Raw genomic sequence first — 27,361 nt, forward strand, 5'->3', positions numbered from 1 at the left:
CGCCATGCGACGCTACCCGATGCTACCCGACGCCTTGCCACGTTTTGGTGGGGTGTGCACATCTATCCGACGCAAGCACACGTCGCGTAAAGTCCACAGCGTTTATCACAATAATCACTATCACAATCGCAACGCATCTTTTGTTCTTAATGAACTATTTTGAGCAAAACCTTGTAATAAATTGTTAGTTAAATTTTATGAGCACAACCATCTAATAAATTGTTTGTTAAACTTAATTGTTTTAAATAAAGTTACTCCTAACCATCTTAATTAAACAATGTTTATAAAAACATACGCATTTTTGATATCGTTTAATTTGGTTTACATTAAAATAACATGTTGTAATTAATATAACGAAAAATTACATTTACTTAGTTTGAAATAAACTACAAAAAATATGACTGTCCTGTTCTGATGCTACCCGAAATTACAAAATGGTGTAATTTTACGAACGAAACTATGAAATAAATTGTTAATTAAATTTTATGAGCAAAACCGTGAAATAAATTGTTCCAATTTTAGTATATGTACCGCTGAAGCGAGTACAATAAATTGTTAGTTAAATTTATTATATCAAAAAATCGTATTCCGGTGTTTTGATTAATTTTCTACCAAACCATTAAAATTAATTTTTTACATAAAAACTAACTAATTTTTTATCACAGTTAATTTGGTTTATATTAAAATAAGTATGTTGTAATTAATATAACGACAATAATACATGTAGTTTGAATAAAAATATGAGTGTCCGGTTCTATTGTCTTCGACTGTACTCGATGCTAACCGACGAAAATCTGGACAGTGGGGATCGCAGAGCGTCGGGTAGGTTAGCGTGGCATAGCATCGGGTAGACGTGACGGAGGTAATGCAACCTTATGAAAAATCGGAGCTTGGATTTGCGTCGGCTACCATCGGGTAAGTGTGTTTCTGGCTTAACTTTTTAAAATAGAATCCCACCGGTTTGTATAGAATTATATTGCTTCAAGATTTTATTTTTTATTTTTTTAATAATGACTTTTTACTTTCAAAAGCGATACCTTTTTAAAAATAAAGATTACATTTCACAAAAGTGTGTATTTGGTTGTCTCCCTAGTGGAAAAGAGTGGGTCAAAGAATTTTCAAACAACCTATAGAATAAAATAAGAATAATAATATTATCAAGATAAGATAATACAGTTTTTTTTAATAATATGGATTTCTCTTTATATTTAGTTAATTTATATATAAAGAGAATTCGGTTTAATTCAAATAAGGTAACAAACTTGCATTTGACAGAGTCAATTAAACAAACTTCACCTCAATTTCTACTTTGATTATAGTCAGATTTGGCGAACATGAAATTCAGATTTGAACTAAACGGATAAAGAAACGATTTTTCAGTAGTTGCTTTTGGAACTTGTTACATCGAATAAATGGAATATCGCCTCTAGGAAAGTTGATTGATAATACATCTTTATTCAATGTCAAAAGGTGCGTAGTGCAGTCCTAGGACACTGAAGAAAGGAGCGGGCACGGTTAGATTCATCAAAATTCTTCGGAGACAAAGTGCTGGGGGTCTGGAATTTAATATAGCGGAGGAATTTGTGGGCTTTAGAGAGGCAGCTGGGTCGGTTTGACCATGTCCCCCGCTCCCTTCCTTGGGGATTAACTCTATAGAGGTAATACAGCTTCCTCCTCTTCCGGTATTTACTCAAACATAAAAACTAAAGAAAAAATAAAAAAATTCAGTTGCGGCAAAACTTTTTATCAGATTGTGCCTTTCAGAATTTATAAGGGCAATTTGATTGAAAATTGTTATCCGGTGGTATATGGACGTGGGCAGCCCGGATATAAATCGTTTCTGACCAATATCCGATTTATCATTTATAAAAACTGGTTTTTGTCAGGTTTTTTCAACCTGAATTACGATTAAATGTATTATAAATTATATTTACAATTATTATTTTCTATTTAATTCAACTTTTTTCACAAAATAAACTTTTTTTGCTTAATTTAAGATAATTAGCAATGTGTGCTATTAGAGAACGTTAATTAATGATTATTTGGAGTTCGTGAGATGCGGTCTGGTAAATGTAGGTTTAGAAAAACATTTTCTTTATCGTGCCAACGTTATGATCTTTATTGAGATCATCTTCAGGGCCTGGGATTTACAAACCTAGTTTAAAATTAATTAAGGTTTTTCGTTGAGATAAAAAAGTCAGTGTCACGAGCGGGATTCGAACCCACGACCTTCGGCTAAATACGCCGCTGCTCTACCACTTCAGCTATCGTGACTTCTATCCACACGGACACCAACTCTCCATCTCAACCTACAACCGTTCGAATTTTCCCTCTTTTTCCCACTTTTAAATGACGTGTAATCGGGTTGAATCTGTTCGATACTTTGTTAACTGAACAAAAATGAATTTCAAATATTTAAATTGGATTGATGAAGCAAAACACATTGAACTGAACTAAATGTATTCGAATTCGTAGCATAGTAAATTACAAACTTAATTTACTTTTTTTAAAGAGCTTATAGTTATTTCTGTAATATTCAAACCTTATTAAAAACCCATTAGGTTTCGTGGTCCGATTGACCAAAATTCTTTTCAAATAATTAAGCTTTAAGTGAGGTTTTGATTTAGATAAAAAAGTCAGTGTCACGAGCGGGATTCGAACCCACGACCTTCGGCTTTGTACGCCGGTACTCTACCACTTGAGCTATCGTGACTTCGATCCACCCGGGCGGTAACTTCCTTTCTCAACCCCCCTTTTTGAATTTTCCCTCATTTTTACAATGAATCTAGTTTAAAATATACAAATCCATGTAAGCTGTGAAAAAATGTTGAATATTCCCAACATCACAGATAACACATAACGTAAAAGATTCATTTTATTTCATTAACAAAATTAATAACATTCACATCCCCTCACACTACTCCATTCTATCCCTAGGTGCTTCCTCATTGCTCACCAACATTCCAATAGACACACAACACTGAACATTATTAAAGGCCCAACATAACACCACGCACAAATTTTTCAAATAACAAGTTCATAACAATGGTTCGACACTGCTGTATTAACGGATATTTTACATATAACAATAAATTTTACAAACAACTATTTGGCATAGGCTTGGGTAACAACCTAGGCCCGATACTTACACACATAATTATGACAATTCTAGTAAACACAGTTATACCTCAACTTAACTACGAAGATGATATATTGACAGCAGTCCCCACAGATCAAATTCAAACTACATTAGACACATTTAACAGTTTTCATCCACGCCTAAAATTTACATATGAAATCGAAAACAACAAAACAATACCATTTCTAGATACACTCGTAATAAAACAACCAGATGGCACATTAATCACAGATTGGTATCAAAAACCAAGAAACACAGATCGGTAGATCAACTTTACATCTCATCCTCTTCATGCAATAATAAACACAGCCAAAGGGTAACTTCACAGAATTATTACCCTAAGCCATGAACCTTTTCACCACAAGAAGATAAATATATACAAACATATCCTACATAACAACGCTCAAGTAAATAGTTTCGCAATTTAACAAGTGAAAGCATTTTATCAGTAAACGGCTTGATTTTTCCCCTGTTTGTTCATGGTAAAGAAGAAATAACCGAACGAAATCACTTCCTTAAACATATAATCAACAGAATAACCAACAACTATAACTCAACACTAACACCATTTACTACTAATTATAAAACTACTTCAATTCTTTCAAATACAGACAAACCAACATACATATCCATGCCCTTCATTCACGGCCTATCACATAAATAACAGAAGAACACTTTTTCTCATCTGATAACTTTAAAATAGCTTTTAAAATCTATAAAACAATTCACACACTTTTTTCTAAAATTACAGTTCTCACACCAGTAACAAATAAGTCTGATGTAATTTACAAAATCAACTGGTTAAACTGTCCGACAACTTCCGTTGGAATTACATCCCAATATCTGGATAAGAGGGTAAAGCAACATATCTCTGATTGCAACAAACCCAGACAAAATCCTACAGCACTGGCTACCCACCATTTGGAACACCAACACAACTTCGATTTCAACAATCCAAAATTATTACACACAGGACAAAACAAACATAAACGTAACTTGTATAAATGGTTTACATCATCAGATATATATATATATATATATACACAGTATCAATTACAGAACAGACACATGCAAACTCAGTCGCAGGTACGCTAATACCATTAATCAAATTCAATGTCGATAACATACATTTATCATCACATCACATATATATAAACACATATATAACATATAACATATAAAACAATCATCACATTCCACACATCAAACATTTCTACATAGTCTAATTCTTCAAGAATTTGGCTTTCCTTTCCCTAATTATCCCCGCGTATATAATCCTGAAAGGATAATCCGGCCGAATCATTCCCCATTTTTTCGTATTGCCGGCTCCTTTCACCTCAATGATGTCGACTCCTCATAAGAAAAGGAAAGGATTGTTCAGATCATTTTAGATAGTGGGTAGTAATGACTTTTGAAAATTAATCTGAGTACTTTTAATTTAAGGTCGGGAGTTTTGTGACTTGCGTAATAGGCAGACCTCCGCTCAACTCTCTTTGAACAGAATGGTTGATGTAATGTTTTCCATTGTTAGTTTATTTGTTCTCCGTTTAAGTGGTCTTGTAAGTTGTTGGCTCTTAAATCTTTTAAGGATTTCGGCAGATTCTTGTTTTTGTCGTGAAAGTCTATTTGTAAATTTACACTATCCCAATTTTTGCCATGCCGTTTTGTTTTTCACTTTGTGCAACTATCTTTGATAAGTTCAATGTGTTTTTAACGCTGTAAAAATTCAAGCTAAAAGACGTAGATTGTGACAAAGTAAGAACTTTGGGAATTGGTTTTAGCACTTACATGATCTTTATAAAGTAAGTTGGGTTGTAATGGTCAAAGTGGTTTTGTGTCTAGAAGTTATATGGAAGTTATATCCAAGCCTCCTGTTCAATTGTTGTCTATTTAGTCTTGCGAGGGGATTCCAGGCCAATCAAGGTATAGCAAGTATTGTGAAATTTCCTCCAGTGGTTTGCTAGTCAGAAGCAACAGCGAAGATGGCAAACCAATCCAGGAAGGATAAACATACCAACATGATTGAAAAGGATCAGTTCATTAAGTATCTTACTTGAGTTGAATTCGATAGCTCCTTACTGTTGCTGTACAGTGGAAAGCAAGTCGGGTATTTAAATCGACTAAAGAACACTGTGTTTTTTTTCTCAGACTTTTACACTTTCCTTTGAGAAGGATGTGATCTTGTATGTTAATATCTGCTTGGACTAGATTGAAATAGAAATAAAAAATTGCGGCATCGCTTGCGTAGGTTGTTACGATAGTGTTGAGATGTATAGGTAAGTAAAGCATGAAAAAGATAAACAGTATGGTACAAAGTATTCACCCTTGTGAGGTGACGGGTAGTTTTGTAATAATTTCAGATTTTCTTTGTAGCACATCACCCGAAAGCAGCGGTCAGTCAAGTATTTTCGGTTTATACGTATAGAAGTTTACTGCAGATTTCATTGAAAGCATGGGCCACATGAAGGATAGCCTCCAAGCAGTTTTTTTATTCTTCTGGAATGAGATTTATAGACTAACTGCGGAAAAAGAGAATCTATGGAGCCATCATACCATGTATTCCAATAAGAAAAATTAAAATTCTGTACTACTCTGTCACTCCTCAGGTTCAACTACAATTCGATTGATCCTCAGACGAAATGGCATCAAGGAATTACCCAAGGAGAGTGGTCTCAAATCGCATTTTTCTAGAGTGGCCTCGTTTAGAAAATGTTCGGAAGGAAAGCGGTTGAAAGATAGCGCCGGCCGAGGAATTAGGATTCATTGAACAGTGTGCAATTAAATATAATGCAGCTAATAATTGCTAGCCATACCAAGACCTTCCATAAAATTGCAAAACTTGACGTGACTAAGCTATCTCGGGTTTTTTCAAATTTTAGATTTTGCATAACTGTTCACCATAAGTATTGAAAATAAAGGCAACTGGAAAAAATAAAGTAATAAAGACAAAACAGTCTCTTATGGAATACGCATGGCTCGAAGTTGGAAAATAGAACAGGTATGGGCATAAAGTGACCTAAATTTGGACATCGAATGCCCCCCCCCACTAAACTATATTTCAAGTGGAACATGGTTAGCCATGTGCGCATAAAATAAATATTTAACACCTCATATAGACAACAATAATAGTTCTTTCAGGTAGCAAGATAACTCTAAAGGCTCTCCAGAGTGACGACATGATGTTAAAACTATGCTCTAAAACAAACTGTATTTAAAAACAACCCAATGCTAAAGCAGGTACCAGGGCTTGAGGGAATTTCAGTCTAGATATATATTTGCTTAAAAGGAAGCCATAGACCTAAACGCTTTTTGTGGCATAAACTACAGCCATACAAAAACCTAGAATCCAGGGTTACTACAGAACACAAATACTGGGAACGAAAACCAGGCATGAGGCAAACCAAAATGCTACTCGCAAGAATAAACCGATAGAAGAAAGAGGAAAACCTACTTAACAGAATTTAAAAAAATCTAACTGGCATATGTGCACGCTCCAGTCAAGTACCAACTTACAAAATTAGAACTTTTACCTGATAACAATTGACGATTTTGTCTAGAAGAGACATAGATGACAGGACATATCCACTGCCATTTTACCCCTGGAAAACCGTTCTTGAGCCAGGCCGACTTCGATAACAAATACAGAAAAACAATTCTTGACTTTATTGAAGAACGAAATACTTCCAGGAAATGTATTAACAGAGATTGATAAAATATAGGACGTTTAAGTGATAATGGGAAAAATCCATACGACCCAAAATGGGAAAGAGAAAAAATTGGCATAAGTGTTGCGCCTTGACCAATAACCTACATAGGATACTGAAAAACACCGACACTTACAGAGGCCTGCTCAGCTGCTATTAACACCCAGAACAAGTACTGAATATGGCGAAAAGCCAGAACACGTTTACCAGACCAAAACCACAAGGATAGACAAAACAAAATGATCTAAACAAACAACCTGTTCATCATCATAACATCCTAAAAGAAATTTTAAAATAACAATATTTTGAATTTTTTTACTCTAGTTATCTCTTTATACAACGATTTATTACTAAGTTTCTCTGCAGACATCAATTTTCATATGATGCCTTGTTCCTGGCTTTTGTTCTTGGAAGGCGTTGAATTTCAAGAGACCACTGTTCTAATATGAATGCTTTCATCCCGGGAGTTAACTTTGAACACATTCCAAGCGGTGCAGCCCCATCCAAGTTTGTACACACTCACTTATATAAATTAAAACAAATGAGCAAGCGACAGAAAGTAGATATATCGTCGCTTCGTTCAAAGCCTTGAACTCGCCCCACTTCCATTCGCCAAATGTTTGATATAAGTCTTGCCTAATAGTAATAAAGATTGCGGGTAGAGGTCAACGTTGCCAAAATCGGAAAAATCTAGATTGTTTTTCAGGCAAATTGAAATCAGTGTTGTTTTTCTAATACCACGACCAAGTTCTCATTTCTAAAACGCTTCCTATATATAGATTAGTAAATATTTTCCATTATTTGATATGTTATCTACAAAACCTTTTTCTTATATTTTTAATTATAAATCAATTAATTAAGATTTTTAGTTGAGATAAAAAAGTCAGCGTCACGAGCGGGATTCGAACCCACGATCTTCAGCTAGATACGACGTTACTCTACCACTTGAGTTATCGTGACCTCGATCCACTCAGACGCTAAGTTCCCATCTCAACCCCACCTTTGAATTTTCCCTCCTTTTTGCCATTTGACGTGACGCTGACTTTTTTATCTCAATTAAAAACCTTAATTAATTGAACTATATTAATTGGTCAAGCGGACCACAAAAACTAGTGAATTTAATTATAAAGAAGATTAATTACACTAAATGCTTTACTGAAGTAAAATTGAAAATACAGGGTGACTGGCGATAAGTGTCGAAAATTTCAGCAGGTGTTTCTCCTCACTATGTGCAACAAAAAACTTTCTATAAACCCCTGTCCAAATCTCAATGGTAAAGAACTAATTTCAGGGTTTTTTTAATTTTTCGAATTAGGTCCAATAAATTGCTTATAAACTTCAGAACTACTGACTTTATAAAAACCTGGTTTTTTGCCACCTGAAAAAACGTTACATTTTTTGTAAGAAAATCTATTTACATTGCAGAATTGCTGAAAAATTTCTGCACGAAAAATTCAGAAAAAAACAAAAATGTTTAAATTTGGATTTTTTTTAAATGTTGGATTAGTAACTGTTAATAACGAAAAACTCCTGAAGTTTGCAAATTCCCTCAAAATTCCTGCATTCAATTAGCTTCCAGCGGTGTATTCACCTTTTTAGATTGCTTTTCTGGAAGGCCCAAAAATTTTGCATTTTGTTGAAAAAACTGATGTCGATGAAGGAAGTTTTTCAGTTTTTCCAGGAAAACCGTCTGGCTCTTGCATTTCGTGTTAGTTCTTTAATGTTTAATCAATCAGATTGCTCTATGTTATCAGCTGACGATTTCCTCAAGATGGTGATTTAAAACTATGTTCTTGTTTCCTAATGCACATCTTTCTGATATGCATTTCATTTACGATTACTGCAACGGTAATGCTGCTGTTGCAAGGGGAGAATATCAAGCTCGCTTTCCAAATTGAGACGTTCCAGCAGACCGCACCTTCCAACGACTTGATCGGAAGCTGAGGGAAACTGGTTCTTTCACTCTTTTACGAGGGTTTAAAACAGTGGACGAAAAATTTAAAAAACGCAAAACCTGCGTACTTCTTTACCGTTGAGATTTGGACAGGGTTTTATAAGAAGTTTTTCTTGCATATGGTGTGTAGAAGCACCTCTTGAAATTTTCGACACTTATCGACAGTCACCCTGTATAAAAGAGATAAACTCATAATATCGATGTGAGATGTTATCTATTTACACGAAATGACAACCCATTAAATAACTCATAATTTATCAAGATGAGTACAAAAATGAATATTTCAAAAGTTCATATAAATTCATTTATTTCATATATAATTATTTTCAATCGTATTTAGTAACTATCCTATGTAGATCTGATAATTGATTCTCAAGGGTATGCCGATTCATTGATTTTTATTGAAAAAGTCTTATTTTTCGGTTTTTAATTTATATGCGTGACATATTTTTCCCTTAAGGAAATGGGTCAGAGCTTGAAGGGTAAGTAGTCTGAAGGAGCAAGGTCAGTTCCGTAGGGTGAGTGCGGGAAACGAACGACCACAAACATTTCGGAATGTTTTCCCTTTGCATGTCGGGATGAGAGAAGTTAGGCTTTTGTTGAAACACAACTCTCTCCCTACTCAACTAATCTATCCAAAGCACTTCAAAACATTGTCGCTGATGATAATTATTTGAGTTTGGTCGTTTCGGATAATTTTCGTTTGCCTATCGTCCACTGTTTGGGCTTGTCAGATGCGTTTTGATTTCTCACCATCTTCAGCGGTAAATTAGACTCAAAACGGATAGGATATGAATCAAAACATAATCAAAAGTAAATTTCAAATCTATACGGGATTTCCAATGCTAGAATCAGTTTATCATATTTTTAGGTGGCACTGCGGGCTTTTTTTCTGCCTAAGCCATGATCATCATCATGACGAACCGAAGTGTTTGGGAACGACCAAACTGCAAGTCCAACAGCCGATCAAACCTCGGCATTCGGTCATATATAGGTATACCTACAACTAAACTGGTGAAGTGTATTTGTCAGTTTACAAAAGCCATTATAAGAAGATTTTGTAAACTTGCAAACCTCTAACCTTAGCTACGGAACAACAAAGCTTATGAAGTTGGTATTCGATGTTTGGAAACATTCTAACCCTTTTAATTGTTATTAATTTCTAATGTCGCTATTCACAGCTTTTGCAGGCGGAGTTAGTTTGGCATATGACGATTTTTTTTGTATGGCCCACGTCAACAGCATATCGCCAATTTCAAACTTTTTCAAACTCATCTGCTCGTGTTCATTTTCTTATTTGCTGAACAAAAACATAGTTTCAGCAGCTGATTCTTTTCTTCATGAATGATTCAATGTAGTAAAGGGTCTGTACGGATAGCAATATCATTGAAATCAATGAGGGAAAAGACTTTTAGAAAAGATTGAAAAGTTCGTTTTCTTTTCTCACTTTTGTAGTGATGTGTGCCCGTGTAAAAGTAAGTAGAGTTGTATAATATGTAACCAATATTGTCATTTGCGTGTCATCATTAAATATCAACAAGGCAAAATAAATGTCATGAACTTTATAGTAAAAAAACCGGGAAAAAACTGAAAATCACCATCCCCCGGCGGTTGGTACAGGAATTCCATTAATTTTTTCCAGTACCAAATCAGACCAGTTGAGTGTTGATGTCGACAGTCGTGGTCGGTGCCTGTAGGGGAGTTGTGTTTTTTGTTGGGATCGATGCCAGCGGTGCTTCTGCCCGACTTGTTTTGGACAATGCGAACAAACAATATCCCCGGGACTGTGCAAAGTTCCCATCAGGAATTTCTCCGACTACGACCCCAACCCATCCGTCCACATCTTCGAAACGACAAGCGATTTAGAACAATAGTGGCCAAACGCGGGGAGTTGTTTGATGACGAGACATTTGCAAACTTGTAAGAATATGGATAGTTTAAATGGATTCTGCAGTTTAAGACGTTTCTGGGGTGACAATAGGAGATTACAAAGCATACAGATACAAAGCTACAATATATGTACAAATAAAAGTTCCCCTTAATAAATAAAAAACAAACGATATCATTGTTCCATATTTAAATCATTAACAAATGTGAAGAAAATATTTTGGTATGTACACTGACATTCCACTCACTTGTAATATGACTTGATTTAAAAATACTTTTATATATTAATCAAATTTTTACTCTTTTTTAACGTTTAATAATTGAGTCTTTGTCTTAAAAACAAACCAAAAAAATGTAAATTGCAAAGGAACATGAAAAATGAAGACGGACAGATAAACTGCAAATTAATTATTTTTTGTACTTCCCAGGAACAAATATAAAGTTTAAAAATAAAGTTTAATTTTTTAATGAACAATGAAGCTTAAGGTGAAAAGAGACATCAGCATGAACCTTTTGTCAATACAGTTCCGCAAGACCGACAAGTCATGCGGGTTTAGCCTAACTATATAAATTTAATGACACTATATAAAAAAATTCTATCCAATTGTAATCTAACTTGATTTGTATATATTTTTATATATTACTCAAAGGTTCACGTTTTTTAACGTTTAGTAATTAAGTCTTTGTTTAGAAAGTAAAAGAAAAATGTAAATTGTTAAGGAAAACGAACAATTAAAAAAAATTAAACTTAAATAAAAGACAGGCAGATAAAATTTGTTTTAATTTTGTTTTAGATTTTTAATTAACATTTCAATATCGCGTATTTCCTCCTCTTGCCCTAATTACATCTCGAAGTCGCCTCGGCATACTTTCTGCCAGTCTGGAAATGTCTCTTTGCTGGAGGTTAGCCCATCCTTCACGAAGATAGCTTTCGACATCGTGGAGTGTATCAGGAAGTGATGGACTTGCTATTATTCGTCTTTTGAGGTTTTCCCATAAATGTTCGATGGAGTTCGAGCCTGGAAAACGGGGATCCTGATGTTTTGCTGCTGAAGGTACGTTTGTTCGCATAGTACAAGCGAGCCTGCGGACGGGAATTATCGTGCATTAGAATAGGATTGTCGCTGATTTATTCGAGGATAGGCAATGCATGATGTTCCAAAATTTCATCCACATAGCGAGTGGCCGTCAAAGACCCTCCACGAACAACCACCAACTCTGTGCGACTCTCGTCCCGCTCACACAATCTCTGGTACGTGGTACGTGAGCTACGTTGAAAAGGCCGGCTCTGATAAAAATTACAAACTTCGCACCTTTCATTTCGCGTTCTTCACACTGTTTCACGCCCAGCTGGAATCGTAAAGCAAATCTACACTCCTCTGTAAAAAGTACAGCAGACCAATCGTCCTAAGACCTCTGGCTGTGTTCTCGATCAAATGCGAGCCGCGCATCTCTGTGTGCTCTGGTCAATCCTGGTCCTCTTACGTGACGAAAAGCCATCAATCCATACAAATCGAGAAGGGCGTTTAGAAATTTAGACACCTCGAACTTCCTAGAGCTGATGGATCGCTTGCTTGAACAACAGTAAGGTGTCTGTTTCCCAAACTTCTCAAAGTCAAAAAAGGTCATCTTGTGGTACTGTTACCCTAGGGCATCCAGACCCGGGACTTCTTTGTTAGGAGTTTCCCGAAAACGTCTAATGGCATCTCACAGTTTCGTAGGGAGCAAAAACCGCATACCTGATGCATCGATAAGTGCCACACTACGCGCAAAATCTTCGGCACTAACTAAGTTAAAAATTTAAAGCAACAACATAACAAATAGTTATTTGTAAAAACAATTGACAAATGAAAAGCAGAATTTTGTTTTATCGAGAAAATGAAAAAAAAATCAATCCGTGGAATTATTTTCCTGTCAGTGAACATCATTAAATAATGTAGCATCAGACTTTTATTATTTTTACGTAACATTACGAAAAACGGACTACACTATATTTACTGTAGGGATTTCTTTTTGTCTTCCTTTTTTCCTTAGGTTTAGAAGTGAAATTGAAAATCTAATGGGAGGAGAACAGAAGGTACGGCAGGGAACCGGGGCTAGAACTCTTTAATTAACAGAGGCCCTTTTGGCCTAGCTGCTTGATCAGGAGTCTGCCGGGTAATTAGATCTGAAGAGCCTTCTCTTCCTCCATCCTTTAGCAACATCATCCACGGAACCAACACGGGTAATTACTCTACATTAAACAAATATTTGTTCCCTTCGGTAGAATTCTTTTTTATTTAATGACATTCTCTCTACTCACAGCTGAGAGTGATATTGCTTCATTCATTGGAATCTCCGAATATTGATTCAAATAATTCAATTCAAATTCAATATTCAAAATTCAATATTGATTGGTGGGTATAAGTCTGAATTTTTTATATCAATTGTTTAATTAATAATTACTATAATATATATAATTAATTAATTGGTCACCCGACCACGAAAACTAGTGTATTTAATTAATATTGATGAACACTTGATTCATTTGTGGAGAAATTTGTGGTGTTTAGTGACCAATATGCAATGATTATTTGGAGATCGTGAGGTACGGTGTGGTGTGACGTAGGTTTTAGAAAATCATTTTCTTTATCATGCCAACGTTTCGATCTTTATTGAGATCATCTTCAGGGCTCAAAGTGTTTGTTTTCACACAACTACACATAAAACAAACGTCACACCAGACCGCAGCTCACTATCTCCAAATAATACTTGATTCAATTTTCCTATTTGTTTTTTACGTGTGCATTATTTTGTCAAATTTAGTTATCAATAACTAAGTGTTGGTTAAATTCAGAAAAAATGAAAACAGCGAGAATTGGCAGACTAGTGTGATCGAAACTTCTAATCTACTTATTTCCACCTTTTTTCGGAGTGATTTATTTATTAAGACTTAATGCATTTTTAACCTCAAATGATTAATGATTATTAGACAAAATAAATGTTAAGTATAAATTAGAAACGTTAAAGGCCAAATGAGTTATTAATTACACTTCGACCCAATCTTAGAGGGCAATAGTTCCAAAGCTCCTAAACTTTATCAATCCTCCCGTTTAGACAGCTGCCCTTCTAATTAGACTCATTGATGACGGACTGCCCTTCAGCACTACTATCTAAATTATATATCACTGTCTATTTAGCCGATCCATTTCAGGGATGAAATCCTAAGAGCCGCAGACTGGTGAAAGGGCACCGATTCTCATTATATGCGCGGTTAAATTTAACCTATTCCCCAAACCCTAAGGCTCGCCCAATTGAATTCGAGATGATTCTCTTGAAAATGCATCAAATGCACAACAGAGATTAAAATATATCAACGCATTTGTGTTTTTGTTTAAAGAAAATTTGAACAGTAATTCATTTAAAAATGGCAAAAAGAAGGGAAAATTTTAAAGGTGGGTTGAGATGGGAAGTGTCCGACTGGATCGAGTCACGATCACTCAAGTGGTAGAGCAGCGGAGTATTTAGGTCGTGGGTTCGAATCCCGCTCGTGACACTGACATTTAATCTCAACCAATACCTTACACAAAGATTAATTAATTGAAAAAATCTATTTGGTCAATCGGACCACGAACTCTAACGATTGTAATTAATAATTAAAACAAATTAATAGTTTATTAATGCTATTTTTTTGCATTTTAAACCTTGATTTGTATTTATTTGTAATCTCCATCAATGCTAATGTATTACATTGAAGCATTGTTATGGTAGAAATTAAACTACCATACAATGATTGATACAGTTTTTTCTTTATATTATTTGTATTTGCAAACAAAATTAACGTTTTTATACGTTGTGTGCTACCCTTGTGTAATCTCTTTGGATCCATTAATCATCGGTACCTCATGCCTTGCATACTCTCCGTTCTACCTCGCAAACACGCATTTGACGTCATTCGCTCGACATCTTCTATTAATATTTATCAGCTTATTTGTCATACATGGTTCTTAGGAGGAAAAGGGTCGATTTAGATAAGCTGTCAGAGTAATAAACAGTTCGCGAATCATAAAATGTTATAGGTCGTTGATCTTTAGCTGCTGCTTATTTTTTGTAAAGCGCGATCAAAATATATTTTAGGTCACGGAGTCGAGCTGGTTATCAAACAACTTTCTGGGGATGTGTTGTTTAAATGGAATACGCTGCAACTTCGACTCAATCTGAGAACTCACTCAAGTGTAAACAATAACAATTTAATAAAAAGTAACCAAGTAAACCAGATTCTTATCTAGATGCAAATGATTTTAATAATTATTTTATTGAAGTTCCTAAAAAATATTAAATTTTGTTGATTTAAATACCTTGTCTGGTACAGGACTAACCATTGATATGAATAATGAAAGCTTATTTGTAATGTGTTTGAGATTTGGTTTCTAGTCAGTAGGTAGAGAAAGAAGTAGACTGTGTGATCATTTGCCAAGTTACTTGATGTAAAACAAGATAAAACCAACAATTTCAATAGTTCTTCGATTTTTTTAAGGATTACCAAGAATAGTGGTCCCCCAAAATGCAGTATCCTTTTCAAAAACGACCTATTTTCCTATTTAAATAGTTCATCAAAATAGGTCTTTTGTTGTTGAAAGGATTACCAAGGATTTTTTTTTTTATTGGCCTTATGATCTTGCATATTAGCCATAGTACGAATTATTATGTGTTCAATTGGGGGTTATCGGGAAAAAAGAGCCAAAGGCGACGGTGGGAATCGAACCCACGACCGCGGCGTGAGAGTCTCTCATGCTAACCACTCGGCTACCGCGGTCCCCACCAAGGATAGTGATCTCCCCAAAATGCTGTATCCTTTCAAAAAACGACCTATTTTACTATTGAAATTGTTGGTTTAATCTTGTTTTACTTCAATTACAGAAAAAACTGAAAATTTTGTCGTAATTTCAACTTAAACTACCTCATGTACTACGAGACCTCGTAGTCGATATCGTCGGGATTTTTTCGTCATTCTGTAAAGTTAATATGAGAAATCGGATGCTGTAAACAAACCAAAAAACTTGTAATTAATGTAATAATGTAGGTTGTAATATTTATTCAGGCCCTAATGATGGCCTTATAAAGCACGCAAACTTGGCAAGTGATCATAGAGTTCTTTACTTCTTTTTCTACCTGACCAGAAACCAGATCCCAAACACATTAATCGTCGTGGTCAATTTCTTTTTTATCAACTTATTTTTAATGCCTGTTGATGGGAATGAGGTCCTGGCAACATTTAAAAAGATAAAGAATTCTACTGCTAGTGACTATTATGGCATGAGAAATAACTACTTAAAAACCCTCTTAATTACACCACTAATACATGTAATTAATTTATGTGTTTCTGAAGGTTATTTCCCGGATGTTCTAAAGCAGTGTATTGTTACACCAGTTTGTAAAGAAAGTGGTGGTAAAAATGAGCCAAATAACTACAGACCTTTAACTCTCGTACCAATACTCTCAAAGGTTTTTGAGTCTTTCTATCCTGACAGACGGCTCCATTTTTAAACTCAAATCGGGCTCTAGTGAGAAATCATTTTGGTTTTGTCTATATGCTAGCCAACCTCGTAAAATGTGTAAACCCTAACTTGGAAAAAAATCAACATATACAAATTGTGACCACTGATCTCAGTAAAACGTTTGACACAGTGAATCATTCTGTTCTGTTGGGCAAGTTACTGGCTTATAGAGTAAGGGGTTGCCCTTGACTTCTGTAAAAATTTCCTAACAGATATCAGTGTGTTTAATGGGATAATATAAAATCACGATCAGTAGAGCATGGTGTGCCTCAAGGCTCACAATAGGGCCTGCTTCTATTTATAATATATGTAAATGATCTAAAGAAATGCATTACTCCTGATATTGAAAATAGTGTCACCCTCTATCAGTTCGCAGACGATTCACCTGTGATGATAACTGCAGATGACATTGATAACCTTGATTGTGTAAAGGTACACAACACCTTAAAAAGCATGATTAAACGGTTTGAAAATAAATAAATGTCAATGAATGTACTCAAATCAAAAGAAATGATAGTGTCCTATAACAATAAAAGATACATACAAATAAATACTTGTAAAATATTAGGGATCATTATTGATATTCACTTATCATGATGCCAGCACGAGAAGTATAGTGTTAGTAGGTTGTCTTCCTTATGTTTCTAAAAATTCGGGATACCATCTAACTTCTCCAAGGAGTCTGAGCTATGGGTTGCTAGTCGGGGAGCAGTTCTCATGTAAAAGATGATTGAATAAAAAACTATTCAAAAAAGATGTGTAAGAATAATGTTCTGCTTGAAGAGAAAAGAGTCCTGTAGTTTAGTCTTTTGTAAATATAAAATTACAACTGTGATAAAGCTGTACGTTTATACTACGTTATTGTATATTAAGAAAAACATTGTAAATTATATATTTGTAAATAATGTAAAGGAACATAATGCTAGAACAAAATATAAGTTGTTTTGTCCATTTTGTACAAAGGTAATATTAGTCATAGTTTTGAATTTGTTGGAGTCAAACTACCTGCACGTATAACAACATTACCTGCAAAGGTAGTTAAAAAAAAAGAGTTTGCAAATGGCTACAAAACAACCCATTTTACATTCTGAATGAATTTTTTAACGCAGAGGTTGAAACAATGTAAAATAATAAAATGTAGATATTTAAAAATGTATAAGGTTGAAACAAAATGTAAATCTTGTTCACGAATACAAATATTCATATTCATATCATTGATTACCGTCCACCGGCGGAGTGCTATGGGTAACAAATAACAGTTAGGACCGCAAAGTTTCGTTTCAATAAATGCCATACTTTGATATACCCACTCTTAACAAAAAAGAAAAGCAAAATCGACTGGTATTTCAAACGGTAAGCAGAATCTTTAAAAAGTAGAACAGACAGTCACGAGTCTGTAACCTTAGAGTAAAAACGCAAAAAATACCTAATCATCGAAGTAAACATGGAAAACCCTTTAGGGATAGTTATAGAAATGAAACAGGCGGCCATAAGGCCTTCCGCACTTCGACCTGAGTATGTCTATCGCGCTCCTCTGGATTTTACAACTCACTGGCTAGGTTTAGGTTGTTCATCAACTTCCAAAGCCTTTCAACTGGCTCCTTAGTGTAGAATCTTCCTTGTGCCATTCCACTCCTATTCGCTAAAACCTGCACCTGCATAGACATTCACAAAAGCAAAATTATGTCTTCTGCCGTCTCATCCAATTCCTGGTCGTATCTGCACAGTGTTTCTTTTGTACATACTCTTATCCGGTGCTTGTGCCTTAAATCACAGGGCCATGACAGGGGACTAAACTAGATCTCTTTGCGAGCCTCATACCTGAATTGTTCCACCAAACTTTGTACTTATTAAAGATCCATTTTAGCGTGTAACCTCTTTTGTCGCAAGATGCTAGGATTCGGGACTTAAAGAGTCCAGGTTGACACCCTCTATGGCCAACGATCAACCTTTCTATTGCCTCTGTGCCCTGAATGCCCAGGGACCCGTACCAAGATCAGGATGGTGGTTCGCTGACTTAACCAAACATGGCAATCATATTGCTACTATTAGAAAGAGTAAAACTCCATTGGGATAACCACTGGTTTCTGAGAAAACATCTCACAACGATGAAGAGAAGAAACTGCGACCCACATCACCTTCAAATGCGAAACAACCTACAAAACCAGAGATAAAACCTAGAGTACCAAAATGACAAAAAAGAAGTCGATGACATATTACATATTTTGAGAAGTATCGAATCAATTGAATTTAACTAAGAAACTGGGAAAGGTATTATAATCCAGAAGGCTGCTTTGGGATACAAAATCATCGATTCCTAATATTTAATATCATCATCACTATCATAACCACGCAATCCTTTGCGACCTTGCGAAAAAGCTTGCCTATATAATAATGTAACATCGAACTGATAATAAACCCGTAATAATAAATTATTTTTTGATAGGGTAGTAGGAATCCGTTATCATCTGCAACCATGTGGCTAATTCTTACCCCTAACTCGCATTACAAAACTAGACACAGTTTCACTGTAGTTGGTTGTAGCTCAATTTACGAAAGAAAACTTACTTATAATTTTAAAATGTATGAAAATATAGCGGACTAAACTAAAGTATACAGTTTGAGGTAAGTACATAAATAATCTTTTAATTTGTCTTATTTTGCTGATTTAAATATGGTTAAAATAGTTAAAAAGTGGAAAGTGTCGTCAAAATAACTAATTATAAAGAAAGATGAAAGTGAGTAAGTCCGTAATTAAAACTTGATTTACGACTTCATTTGTTCTTCAAGTTGTCGTAGCCTATGGGTATCGAAATTGTCTTCAGGCCCCTAAGAATATGTAAAAGTTCGTGTTGGATTGAAGAAACGAAGATATATATCTCTCGTCTTTCACAAAGATAAACTGCTTGAGACCCACCGTTGAAACAAAATGGTAATAAAGTCCGCCAAATATATCTTCACTTATTTCTTTGTTATTCCCCTCCGCGTTTAAGAAATCCTCATTTTTCCGCCCTCCGACGAAATACAGTTTTTCCTCTCCCGGTCGGCTATTTCCCGTTATTCGTATTTTTTCCCCTTATTTTTACAATTGGGCTAGATTTTTCCCCGGCGGTAATTTTTGAAATATCTTCTCACAGCGGCCCTCGAACGACGATGCTCCTTGGCATGTTGTGAATGTTTGATGAAGGGGACTCCGGGCATAGTTTCCCCCAGGTTTAGAAACCTAGCCCGGTTGAGTCTTAAACCACAACGATGCTCTAACAGACACTCGATAAATCCCGTTATTAAAGCTGCTTCAGTTTCATTGTAAAATACTGCACAAAAGCCAAAAATAATAAATTATTCATATTTTTAAACAAACCAAATCATCAGATGTTTGTAGGACTACAAAATCAGAAAAAATAATTAAATATCAATAGTTGTTTGTAAATTAATAGCTATTTTGTTTAGTATACATTTACTTTTCCATTAAAAGTTAACTTTTACTAAAAATTAATTTTACACTTTTGCTTAAACCTACGCAAAATTTTGCGATCAAAACGTTATTAATGAATAAAAACATACCACTAACCCACGAATTTGTGAATTGTTTAGTAACTGCATAATTAATTAAATAGCAAATTATCCATTCATTTTCACGTGCTCTGTTTAGTTCAATTTCTGTAGAGTTTTTCTTGAAAAGAACCACATTTCGTACAAAATCATACAAAAAACTTACTCAAGTTATGCTTCAACGTATATTTAATAGAAATATTTTTATGTGCACCTACGGTGGAAATTGATTCGGTTAATTGGTTAGGAATAAGTAAAATAACTAGATGGTATTGTTCTACAAATTAATTAATTTCTCAGTTGAGCAAACACGAGTAATCGCTCTTTATATTCAATCCAATCATGTACATGTACAAACAAATTCATACTATGAATTGTAATTAATTATCATATATTTAATTTATTAACTATTTAATATTCTCACTTAAAATTATGGTGGAAAATAATGTGAAAAGATGCTCCATACTATATATTAACAAAAATATGTATGAATATGATAGATGCCTTAAATAAAACTGCTGCCACCCAGCAACACACATGTGTCAAGAGCACAGTTGCTACTATGGCGTCAGAGGATCTAAAACCTTATCTGATTAAGAATAGGTCATGCGAGGTTGACACGCGGACTTTTATACTTATATACCCATTGGGTAAAAAAAACCTTGACGCAATACCAAACAGCTTTGGACGTTTTACTTTCACTACCAATGAAGTTGCCTTTAGTGCACTACCGAAGTGGGCGTACTGTAAATCAGCTAATGCTTTACATTCACAAAGGATATGTGTTGATGTTAATGGTTACTCCTGATAGAGCTGGTATATTTTTGTCTCAGCATTGACCATCTTCTTAAGATTATAGTTAAGTGGGCTGTGGCTGGTATAGAAGCCTATAATCGAATCCCGCTCGTGCCATTGACTATTTATCTCAACTATAAACCTTAATTAATTGTAATATATTAATTGGTCAAGCGGACCAGAAATTAGTGAATTTAATTGTATATAGTGCTTGTCAGATATCTCGTTTTTTTGTATATTGAGATAGAATGTATTTATTAATTGTGTAGTGTGACGAAGGAAAAATATGTGTAGAGATGAGGTAAAACCGAGTACTCAACACCCTAATTGAGCGAATTCTGCAGACAGTCAAACACACTCGTAGGTAAGAGCATGCCCCCAAGTTATAAGTTACAAGAAGTTATGAGCTCGATTGTGTACATATGTGCGGACTATCTCCCACTCTCCCTCTCTCATTTTTCTTTCTCTTCTTTCTTTTCCATTCATTCTTTCTTTCTCTCTCTGCCTATCTCGTTGCCATTCTTTCTGTCATTATCTCTATCCTTTTCTCTCTCTCTCTTTCACTCTCNTCTCTCTCTCTCTCTCTCTCTCTCTCTCTCTCTCTCTCTCTGCTTCTTTGCCTCCTACTCCCCTGCTCCCTAAAAACATGGGTTATTACAAGAGAATCATAATTTACAATTTTCGGCTTTCTTCTAATATACTTGAACGTGAAAGTTAACAATTACAAATTGTTAGCACCATCAGTTTCCCAATAAGGCTTTATTTTGAACTTCATTCCCTAATGGTTCATTATCGGCTGCACACGAGGAAGATACACCATTAAAGTGCGTGCACTATTCATTGGAGAAGTTCTACATTAAACTACTCCCGATTCTTAAACGGAATTTTCTGAAATTTGTATAAGTAAACTTATATACTTTGTGGTTATATATAAGTTTAAAATATTTCGATACATTTTTTTGTTTGTTTACATGAATCAATAATGAAACGGTACAATAAAGAGATCAGACCAGACATTATACAATCGTTTAACAACCTTTAAAGACCACTCTTCAATCTTCTAAAGTACTAATGAAATTCCACTCCAAATACTCAAAAGAGAACTGAAATGTCGACAGATTTAAATTATCCTAAAATTTAGTTTTAATACAGTCTGGACTTTGTGAAAACATTTCTGGCGGTTAGAAAAAAATTTAAAAAACAATGAACCTAATGTGAGCCCCAGGACATGACTTGAAGAAAATAAATTTACGGCATTGCAAATAATGTGTGTAGGAAAAAAGTTTCTTCAGAACCACAACACAGCAAAAAACCTGATCAAACCAGTAAGGAAAACAAAATCAACTTTTTTTAACGTAGACAAAAATTGATGGAAAGCAAACGCATCCTACTGATGAAATTGCGGAACTAAGCCGCGAGGTTCATGGCTGAACATTGAAACTAGGGATAATCCATAACCAATCTTTTAGGTCAAGCACACAGTGCTCCGAGTCCATTTAAAAAATTGTTGACTCGTGCAAACATCACAAAAATTCACAATCTTAAAATGCGTATAGCAAAGAGAAATTCTCATAATTTATGTAAAATAATGATAGAGTGCCCAGAGTTAAATTAACCATGAATTGCATGGTTTCTGTGTTTCTTTAAATCTATACGATCTCTTTTATTAATGCAACATGCACAACAACATAATATGGGAAAATAATAACTAAATATCCGTCTATAGAATAAAATATATAATTATTTGGAGATCGTGAGATGCAGTCTGGTGTGACGTAGGTTTTAGGAAAACATCTCTATCGTGCCAACGTTTCGATCTTTATTGAGATCACCTTCAGGGCCTGGTATTTATAAACATTGTTTAAATTTTACAAACACAAGTTGGATGTTAAAAAAAGAATTTATACTATGCTAGAAAGAAAAATAAAATAAATAATAATATAAAACATAATTAATTAAATTTATTGGAAGAACATTGATATTTATTGTTATGAAGGGGGCTTTGTACTAGTTAGCTATTGTGTTATATGTTTAGTTTCATTTTCATCATTATATCATTCATTTAGAAACCATTTTTAGATAGAAAAGATTTTGCTAGTGTCCATCCCAATTTTGTGGAACTCCATAAAAAGTTTATTACAACATTACTGCGTTTATGAATAGCTCAATAATTAAAGAACTAGTGTTTAGCTACGAACATTGATTATATAAAATGAATTTAAATTATATAAAATGAATTTACATATTAATAATATTTCAAAAATAATATGTCATAAAATTATTACAATATAATGTAAACCGAACAGAGACCAGGATTTAACATTTGGAATCCCGTTCAATTTGGGGCCATCAATGTCAGCCTTGACAATAGAATGAACGGGAGATGGAATCGACGAACGGCCACTCAGGAATGTTTACAATCAACTGAATTTCCCTTTGTATTTCCTCGTCGAGTTTCAGTCTCGCTGAAGTTGAGAAATAAAATAAACCCCACGATGAAAGTTTGAATGTTCCAGAGCGATTTTCCAACGTTTGAAAGGTTGTTTACTTAACACAATGAAATTAATTAAATATGAATTAATACTATGTACAATCAACCGTATTGTTTAAGAATAAGAAAGAAAATCACTTTCACAGAGCAGACGACCTGAAACCATCACCCTAAAATATGGGAATCGTAGCTTTCCAAGATAACCCCTGTTCCGTAGTTACCAAAAGTAATATACACAAGGTGAATAATTCAAAATCATGTTTTAATTAAATTTAAAAAACTAAAGCTATTTGGATATAACTAGTTAAAGTGAGAGAAGAAGAGGGAAGAATGAGAGCGAGAGGGATGGAGGCAGGGAGTGAGAGAGAGGGACGGAGAGAGAAAGAAAGAGATACTGGAATACAAATAAGTAGAGTGAGATTGAGAAAGAGAGAAAAGAGATATCGATAGCAAAAGGCAAAGACACAGGGACAGACCAAGAATCAATCGGAAGCGAAGAAGACGGCGATAGGAAAAGGAAAGGAAAGAGAACGATAGACCGAGTTGTAAACAGGGAGATGACTCAGCTATACGAAGAGAGACAGACAGATACAGACAAAACAGAGAGACAGACATACAGAGATAGATAGAGAATGTGACAAATTGAAAAATAGAGAGTAAGAGAGAGGGAGACATAAATACAGAAAGTGATAGAGAGATTGGGCGACAGATGAACAGAGAGGCACACGAAAAGAGAGAGGGAGTGAGAGAGAAAGAAGGAAGGAGAGTGAGATTGTATGCACAAGAGACAGCGATAGCAAAAGAAAAATGTGAAGGGATAAACCAAGAATTAAACAGAAGCGAAGAAGACACCTCGAGGAAAAGTAAAAGAAAGGGAACGATTTACCGAGAGGCAAACAGAGAGATGGCCCAACTATACGAAGAGAGCCCATGAGAGAGAGAGAAAGAGAGTGAGAGAGAGAGAGAGAGAGAGAGACAGAGACAGACAGACAGACAGACAGACACAGATAAAGAGAGAATGCGACAGATGGAAAGATACAGAGAAATGAAGAGAATGATCTGGGAGACTTATTTTACTTTTTCTAGTTTTTTTTTTACTTCAGATCATTACCAAATTCTCAGTATAATAAATATTGTTTGACCTATCGTACAATTTTGACAGCAGACGGTAAACATTATTGAAAATTGTTTAAATTGAAGTTTTGGCTCAAAGAAGTACACATAACAACACATTTCACGCTTAGCTATTTTAAGAGCGAAGTCCGATTTTAGATGGCTTATCCCCTAAACAATTACAATTTTAAACCGCAAGTAGACAATATTTTACCAATAGCAAACCAATAATAGCAATGAGAATATTTTTACTGAATTCTTTTAACTTTCTTAATTTGATGAAAATGAAAGAGTGATGTTTTGTGGCTGTAATGATGTTAACGAAGAATAATGATGCCATTAGATAAAATGTAGCCTAAAATATTTGCAAACATTAAATTAATTTTTATTAATAGAGGCACTTATAATCTCTTTTCTTGAACTGTTTTAAAATTTATGAATATACCAGGATGCTAGTGTTTTAAACATTACGGGATACCTCCTTATTTCTCAAGCTACATATGATCCGGACCACTTGGAACTCTCAAGCTATTGTTTAATTTTAAGCCAGGAGGTCGTGGAAGTCGCATTTTCATTTATTATTCTATTAAACCTCCGAGCGGAGGCCTGGCTTAAGCACTCGCGGAGTTATGACCGCCTAAGGCCGGGCAAACTAATTCAACTCGACTTCTCAACTCCTTACCTCACTTTGCCCCTGATCCGAATTTGAATTCAGCCCGTGTTCCGGGATTTGCATTTTCCGAAAAGAGGCTCCTATTTCCGGCCTTCTGATCGGGTTTTATGTTTAAATGATTCAAATCAAGCGAATTAACTGCCGGTTGGGTTAGATTATTAAAAACTTTCAAGTTTAAATCTACGTTTTTTGTTTGTTTTTATTTGTGAGATTTTAGAAAAAATAGGCTTGTTTTTCCAATAAAATTACCTTTCTCACAAACATTAATATATAGATTACAGTGATATTATCAAGGTTACACTGTTATAACAGTAAAAGTGAATATAAAATATCAATGTGTCAATCAAACAAACTATTTATATATATTTTAACTCTTCCCTTTATTTTTAATACATATTATTTCATTTACAGTCAGAAAACATACAGGACACCGAGAGGAAAAGAGGTAAAGAGAAAGAAAGCGATGTAGAGCAACAGATTGACAGAAAGAGAGCCTAAGAGAGTGAGAGAGAAAACAAAGAAACAGACAGAAAAAGAGAATAAGAACGACCAACCGAGAAGCAATCAAAAAGTTCAAGCATTGATACGAAAATAGAAAAAAAAGAGTGAGTGAAAGAAAGAAAGAGAGTGTGAGAGAGAGCGAAGAGGGAAAATAAACGGAGCAATAGAGAGCAACATATTGACAGAAAAAGAGCCTAAAAAGTGAGAGAGTACACAGAGAAACAGACAGAAAAAGAGAATAAGAACGACCAACCGAGAAGTAATCAGAAAGTTCAAGCATCGATACGAAAATAGAGAAAAAAAGAGTGAGAAGAGAAAGAAAGAGAGTGTGAGTGAAAGAGAGCGAACGGGGGCAAATAAACGGAGCAATATAGACTAACATATTGACAGAAAAAGAGGCTAAGAAAGTGAGAGAGTACACAGAGAAACAAACAGAAACCGAGAATAAGAACGACCAACCGAGAAGTAATCAGAAAGATCAAGCATCATATATGCTTAATAATAATAATAATGAAATTCTTGCAAATAGATATTGTCTTTATAATTAAAATACGTTACTAAACCTTGTAACAAATTTTATTTAATTATTGTTCCAGTGTACAACTAACTATTTAAAATATTAACATTGGATTTTATAGATTATAGATGTTAGGTTAAACAATGATGAACTATCAACTTCGACGTAAAAATATCTATTTAACAATACAACAATATTTTATGTTGTTTTATAATAAGTGTTTATCTCCTTTTTTTAATTGAAAATAGGATCAGTAAAGAATATTAGTTAAATTATGCCTATTGTGAGCCAAGCAATCCCAATTGTATTTATTCTGAATTTTTGATTGTAAACCGCATTATAAAAAGTATTTACTCGCTGAGAAGTTTTTTGATCGATTGTTTTTTTTTTAGATTCTTAGCGCAAAATTTAGAGAAAAGGAACCTATAAAAAATAAGTTATAGTCGTTTATATTGGTGTAATATTTGGTTCATTTTTGCTCCTTTCAATAGAATAATGTTTGCTACATATTTTTATTGCCCTTTGAATAACCATTTCCAGTTGCTAATAAAAGATTTAAAAAAGAGAAAGAGAGAGAGAGAGAGAGAGAGAGAGAGTGGGCGAGAGAGAGAGAGAGAGAGAGAGAGAGAGAGAGAGAGAGAGAGAGAGAGAGAGTGAGAGAGTAAGAGAGAGGAAGAGAGAAATAACGTCTATTTTGTACGCAACTTTGTTTCCTGTGCAACACTTCGAAGTTATAAGTAATCTTTTAATTTATTCCTTAAAAAATTTGAAAATTAACATTCTCAGTTTTTCTGATAAGTTTATCATCTAAAAAATAGATTCATTGTTATTGTCTCTGAAATTCACTGATTTTGTTTGATTGTTTTATTTATTAAAGTGTATAAATATGATTATGTAATTATTCCATAATTATTATTGAAAGTTTTATTAATGTGCCAGATTCCACATCGTTCGAAGGACAACGTTGTTTTAAATTTATGCTGAATGTACAGGGTGGGCCCAATCGATTCAGCCACACATCCAGATCTTATAGGAAATTGAACGCTGAGTCAAAAAGGTCTTATGAACCTGTGTTTGCAAACCCTTCAGTTCCGAGCTACAGACAAAAAACCATGAAAAACCACGTTTTTTTATTTTATTCGTGAAATTGTTAAAAAACCGTTAGCCTGACCGTAAAACAGTTCGGAACAACATCTGTAGAGGATTAATTTCTGCGTCGAATGAGATTAAAACCAGCCTGATCGGCAGAAAATTTCATTTTTGGCGATTTGTCGAGGTTAGGAGGTGAAGGGGTACACAAAATTCACCATTTCTGACATTTTTATCAAAAATTCACAACTTCGGTCAGTTGTTCCGATTTTTCGTACATTATTTCATTAAGCAGGGGGTACCCATCAGAAAACAGTTCAAGTTGTGAATTTACGAAAACATGTCAGAAATGATGAATTTTGTATACCCCTTCACCTCCTAAATTCAAAAAATCGCCAAGTTATCATAT

At 34.6% G+C, this 27,361-nt stretch overlaps 1 protein-coding gene and 1 non-coding gene across 2 annotated transcripts in view; both read right to left on the reverse strand.

The window, feature by feature from the left end:
- The window catches only part of LOC106662634 (alpha-2A adrenergic receptor), a 403,288-nt gene that overhangs the window by 335,937 nt on the left and 39,990 nt on the right, over positions 1 to 27,361 (reverse strand). The window lies entirely within an intron of this gene.
- On the reverse strand, positions 2,641 to 2,713 carry Trnac-aca. The gene has a single exon. It is a non-coding gene; the product is annotated as a tRNA-Cys (tRNA).

The sequence above is a fragment of the Cimex lectularius genome, unplaced genomic scaffold (genome assembly GCF_000648675.2).
Source record: "Cimex lectularius strain Harlan isolate CLEC.00 unplaced genomic scaffold, Clec_2.1 scaffold30, whole genome shotgun sequence".
Taxonomy (NCBI): domain Eukaryota; kingdom Metazoa; phylum Arthropoda; class Insecta; order Hemiptera; family Cimicidae; genus Cimex; species Cimex lectularius.